Below are 6,000 nucleotides of genomic sequence, written 5' to 3' on the forward strand. Positions count from 1 at the left end.
CTATCTAACACCTCGTGGCCAACTCAACCAGCCTTCTTTACCAGCGAGCAAGGGCTCGCGGACAGCTAACATGCATGGGTGAACATAAAGATTAAACTATTGTTACAAAAATAAAGGACATCATTCCTATATCGTCTTATATGCATTTCGGATATGCAAATGAGGGATAAAGGTTAAGGGTGAGAGTTAACTTTACAATTGAATGCAGTCGTTTGTTATTTCATTAAAAATACAGTGCGCCCACAATCTTTATTATGAGATGTTACACACTTTTCGCACAGCTGAGGGTGGCATACTCCTATTAGAGTCTATATCCATCCGCTCGATCAGGAAAAGTGCCAAAAAGCAGCAGGAGAACATCTTTTTTGACCTGTTATCAATCATGATCTAGTTTTTTTGTGGCGTGCATGTTGAAAAGCATGAATGGAAGTACATGTGGTGAGAAAGTTGGGTCAATTGAGGCAATTTTAGACCCCTTTAGGCCTCCCAGGAGCAGCGTAGGAAAATTGTTTACCACTGAGTGAAGAGGTTTATTTACAAGTGACGAAAACTTCCGGCTCGGATAGCAAAAAAACTACATTGTCATGATAAGGAAAATTGATAGTGCCATGAAAGGCCAACTTGTCAGCTATCCGATGATGGGTAGCGTTTAGCTAGTGAAAAATTCTATCTAGACTTAGAGACCACATTTCTTTTATGATTTAGTGTGTAAGTCAATGGGGCTTTTAATGGGCGTATGCTACCTGAGGACTGACTGTCCATCGACCAACGTGAAGCTATCCCAGGATTCAGATTCATCCCAGGATTCATCCCAGGATACATCACAGGATTCATCACAGGATTCATCCCAGGATTCATCACAGGATTCATCACAGGATTCATCCCAGGATTCATCCCAGGATTCATTCCAGGATTCATCACAGGATTCATCCCAGCATTCATCACAGGATTCAGATTTATCACCAGATTCATCACTGGATTGAAACGGTCACTGCACGCGTTTGTCTGATGAATCTGTATAGCGCAATATTAAGTACCGTTGTAGAACAACGAGTTTAATAAATTATTGGTAAAAATTAATCAACTTTCTGTTAGCTTGTTTGTTTTGTACTAGTCTACCGTCAACATTTTGACTGGTTTGCCTCTAATAAGCTATCGCTTAACATTGGCAAAACGAATTATATTGTTTTTAATACATCCCGAAATTTCAGCTGGGATAAAGATATTTTTATGGGAGGTGAAATTCTCAAAGAAGTATTTTCTAATAAATTCTTAGGTGTACATATTGATCATAAACTTTAATGGGGTGATTATATTTCCATAGTGTGCAGGAAAGTTGCAAAGAATATAGGAATATTATCGAAATTGAAACACTACCTGCCACAACACATATTAAAGACCCTTTATCAAACTTTAGTGGTCCCACATTTTTCTTATTGCTCGATAATTTGGTCTGGTACACGTGATACTAATCTTAAGCCACTTATTATATTACAAAAGAAAGCTGTCCGCCACATATCACATGCTGCACCACGTGATCACACCAACCTTCTATTCAAGGATCTGAATGTATTGAAAATTAATGACATAATACGTGTAAATCTTGCCACCTTCACTTATAAGGCTTGGAATGGACTCCTACCTAATGCATTTCATAATTATTTTGTCAGTAATTCGAAGATACATCACCGCAACACAAGACACGCAAATCATGCGCATTATCACAACACGAATACCTCAACAGGAATGTTCAGCCTCAGAAATCGAGCAATAAAAACCTGGAATTCTATTACTGACATTATTAAAAATAAATTATCGTGTAGAACATTTAGAAAATGTTATATTAAAGAAATAATTGCATCATATTAATTAAAATATAATTGATTTATTGTCGGAACGTTTAATTTGATCTTTAATTAATTCTTCTCTATTCTTTCTTCAGGGAGTCTTCTACATTGTTAAGCTATTGTATGCTTTGTAGAAGACTTCCTTTCACCTTGTATATTTGCACGTGAAAAATAAATCAAATCAAACATTTCGCGAGGCTAGTGCAAGGGCTAGTGTATAACCATTGATGTCTTGTTTTACCTCCATGGTGAAACTGTTTCACTGTCGGTTATCGGTATATATTTTAGTATCATTAAATACAACGTGCAAAGCTGTAACTAATAGTTGCAGCTCCCAATGTAGGCACGAGCTGTAAAAGATCAGCAAAAGACGTCACCAGGGTTCGAACCACCGATGCAAAAGAGAGTCTCGCTCATCAGTTAGTACAGTGCGCCAAGCCATAGCGCCACTGTATGGACTGAGATATTAGGCTGATTAACTAATAGTTACAGCCCCCAATGTAGGCACAAGCTGTAAAAGATCGGCAAAAGACGTCACCGGGTCGGAACCACCGATGCAAAAGAGAGAGTCTCGCTCATCAGCTCGTACAGTGCGCCAAGCCAACGCGCCACTGTATGGACCGAGATAATAGCCCAATTAACTAATAGATACAGCTCCTCATGTAGGCACGAGCTGTAAAAGATCAGCAAAAGACGTCATCACCGGGGTTCGAACCACGGATGCAAAAGAGAGTCTCGATCACCAGCTCGTACATTGCGCCAAGCCATCGCGCCACTGTATGGACTGAGATATTAAGTGGATTAACTAATACTTACAGCTCCCCGTGAAGGCACGAGCTGTAAAAGATCGGCAAAAGACGTCATCACCGGTGTTCGAACCACGGATGCAAAAGAGAGTCTCGATTATCAGCTCGTACAGTGCGCCAAGCCATCGCGCCACTGTATGGACTGAGATATTAGGCGGATTAACTAATACTTACAGCTCCCCGTGTAGGCAAGAGCTGTAAAAGATCGGCAAAAGACGTACGTCACCGGGGTTCGAACCACCGATGCAAAAGAGAGCCTCGCTCATCAGCTCGTACAGTGCGCCAAGCCATCGCGACCCTGTATGGACTGAGATATTAGGCCGATTAACTAATACTTACAGCTCCCCATGTAGGCACGAGCTGTAAAAGATCGGCAAAAGACGTACGTCACCGGGGTTCGAACCACCGATGCAAAAGAGAGTCTCGCTCATCAGCTCGATAAGTGCGCCAAGCCATCGCGCCACTGTATGGACTGAGATATTAGGCCGATTAACTAATACTTACAGCTCCCCGTGTAGGCACGAGCTGTAAAAGATCGGCAAAAGACGTACGTCACCGGGGTTCGAACCACGGATGCAAAAGAGAGTCTCGCTCATCAGCTCGTACAGTGCGCCAAGCCATCGCTCCACTGTATGGACTGAGATATTAGGCCGATTAACTAATACTTACAGCTCCCCGTGAAGGCACGAGCTGTAAAAGATCGGCAAAAGACGTACGTCACCGGGGTTCGAACCACCGATGCAAAAGAGAGTCTCGCTCATCAGCTCGTACAGTGCGCCAAGCCATCGCGCCACTGTATGGACTGAGATATTAGGCCGATTAACTAATACTTACAGCTCCTTGTGTAGGCACGAGCTGTAAAAGATCGGCAAAAGACGTACGTCACCGGGGTTCGAACCACCGATGCAAAAGAGAGTCTCGCTCATCAGCTTGTACAGTGCGCCAAGCCATCGCGCCACTGTATGGACTGAGATATTAGGCCGATTAACTAATACTTACAGCTCCCCATGTAGGCACGAGCTGTGAAGGATCGGCAAAAGACGTACGTCACCGGGGTTCGAACCACCGATGCAAAAGAGAGTCTCGCTCATCAGCTCGTACAGTGCGCCAAGCCATCGCGCCACTGTATGGACTGAGATATTAGGCCGATTTACTAATACTTACAGCTCCCCATGTAGGCACGAGCTGTAAAAGATCGGCAAAAGACGTACGTCACCGGGGTTCGAACCACCGATGCAAAAGAGAGCCTCGCTCATCAGCTCGTACAGTGCGCCAAGCCATCGCGCCACTGTATGGACTGAGATATTAGGCCGATTAACTAATACTTACAGCTCCCCATGTAGGCACGAGCTGTAAAAGATCGGCAAAAGACGTACGTCACCGGGGTTCGAACCACCGATTGAAACGAGAGTCTCGCTCATCAGCTCGTAGAGTGGGCCAAGCCATCGCGCCACTGTATGGACTGAGATATTAGGCCGATTAACTAATACTTACAGCTCCCCGTGTAGGCACGAGCTGTAAAAGATCGGCAAAAGACGTACGTCACCGGGGTTCGAACCACCGATACAAAAGAGAGTCTCGCTCATCAGCTCGTACAGTGCGCCAAGCCATCGCGCCACTGTATGGACTGAGATATTAGGCCGATTAACTAATACTTACAGCTCCCCGTGTAGCCACGAGCTGTAAAAGATCGGCAAAAGACGTACGTCACCGGGGTTCGAACCACCGATGCAAAAGAGAGTCTCGCTCATCAGCTCGTACAGTGCGCCAAGCCATCGCGCAACTGTATGGGCTGAGATATTAGGCCAATTAACTAATACTTACAGCTCCCCGTGTAGGCACGAGCTGTAAAAGATCGGCAAAAGACGTACATCACCGGGGTTCGAACCACCGATGCAAAAGAGAGTCTCGCTCATCAGCTCGTACAGTGCGCCAAGCCATCGCGCCACTGTATGGGCTGAGATATTAGGCCGATTAACTAATACTTACAGCTCCCCGTGTAGGCACGAGCTGTAAAAGATCGGCAAAAGACGTACGTCACCGGGGTTCGAACCACCGATGCAAAAGATAGTCTCGCTCATCAGCTCGTACAGTGCGCCAAGCCATCGCGCCACTGTATGGACTGAGATATTAGGCCGATTAACTAATACTTACAGCTCCCCGTGTAGGCACGAGCTGTAAAAGATCGGCAAAAGACGTACGTCACCGGGGTTCGAACCACCGATGCAAAAGATAGTCTCGCTCATCAGTTCGTACAGTGCGCCAAGCCATCGCGCCACTGTATGGGCTGAGATATTAGGCCGATTAACTAATACTTACAGCTCCCCGTGTAGGCACGAGCTGTAAAAGATCGGCAAAAGACGTACGTCACCGGGGTTCGAACCACCGATGCAAACGAGAGTCTCGCTCATCAGCTCGTACAGTGCGCCAAGCCATCGCGCCAATGTATGGACTGAGATATTAGGCCGATTAACTAATACTTACAGCTCCCCGTGTATGCACGAGCTGTAAAAGATCAGAAAAAGAGTACGTCAGCGGGGTTCGAACCACCGATGCAAAAGAGAGTCTCGCTCATCAGCTCGTACAGTGCGCCAAGCCATCGCGCCACTGTATGGACTGAGATATTAGGCCGATTAACTAATACTTACAGCTCCCCGTGTAGGCACGAGCTGTAAAAGATCCGAAAAAGACGTACGTCACCGGGGTTCGAACCACCGATGCAAACGAGAGTCTCGCTCATCAGCTCGATAAGTGCGCCAAGCCATCGCGCCACTGTATGGACTGAGATATTAGTCCGATTAACTAATACTTACAGCTCCCCATGTAGGCACGAGCTGTAAAAGATCGGCAAAAGACGTACGTCACCGGGGTTCGAACCACCGATGCAAAAGAGAGTCTGGCTCATCAGCTCGATAAGTGCGCCAAGCCATCGCGACACTGTATGGACTGAGATATTAGGCCGATTAACTTATACTTACAGCTCCCGTGTAGGCACGAGCTGTAAAAGATCGGCAAAAGACGTACGTCACCGGGGTTCGAACCACCGATGCAAAAGAAAGTCTCGCTCTTAACCCGATAAGTGCGCCAAGCCATCGCGCCACTGTATGGACTGAGATATTAGGCCGATTAACTAATACTTACAGCTCCCCATGTAGGCACGAGCTGTAAAAGATCGGCAAAAGACGTACGTCACCGGGGTTCGAACCACCGATGCAAAAGAGAGCCTCGCTCATCAGCTCGATAAGTGCGCCAAGCCATCGCGCCACTGTATGGACTGAGATATTAGGCCGATTAACTTATACTTACAGCTCCCCGTGTATGCACGAGCTGTAAAAGATCGGAAAAAG

This window comes from Apostichopus japonicus, chromosome 5 (assembly GCF_037975245.1).
Source record: "Apostichopus japonicus isolate 1M-3 chromosome 5, ASM3797524v1, whole genome shotgun sequence".
NCBI lineage: Eukaryota > Metazoa > Echinodermata > Holothuroidea > Aspidochirotida > Stichopodidae > Apostichopus > Apostichopus japonicus.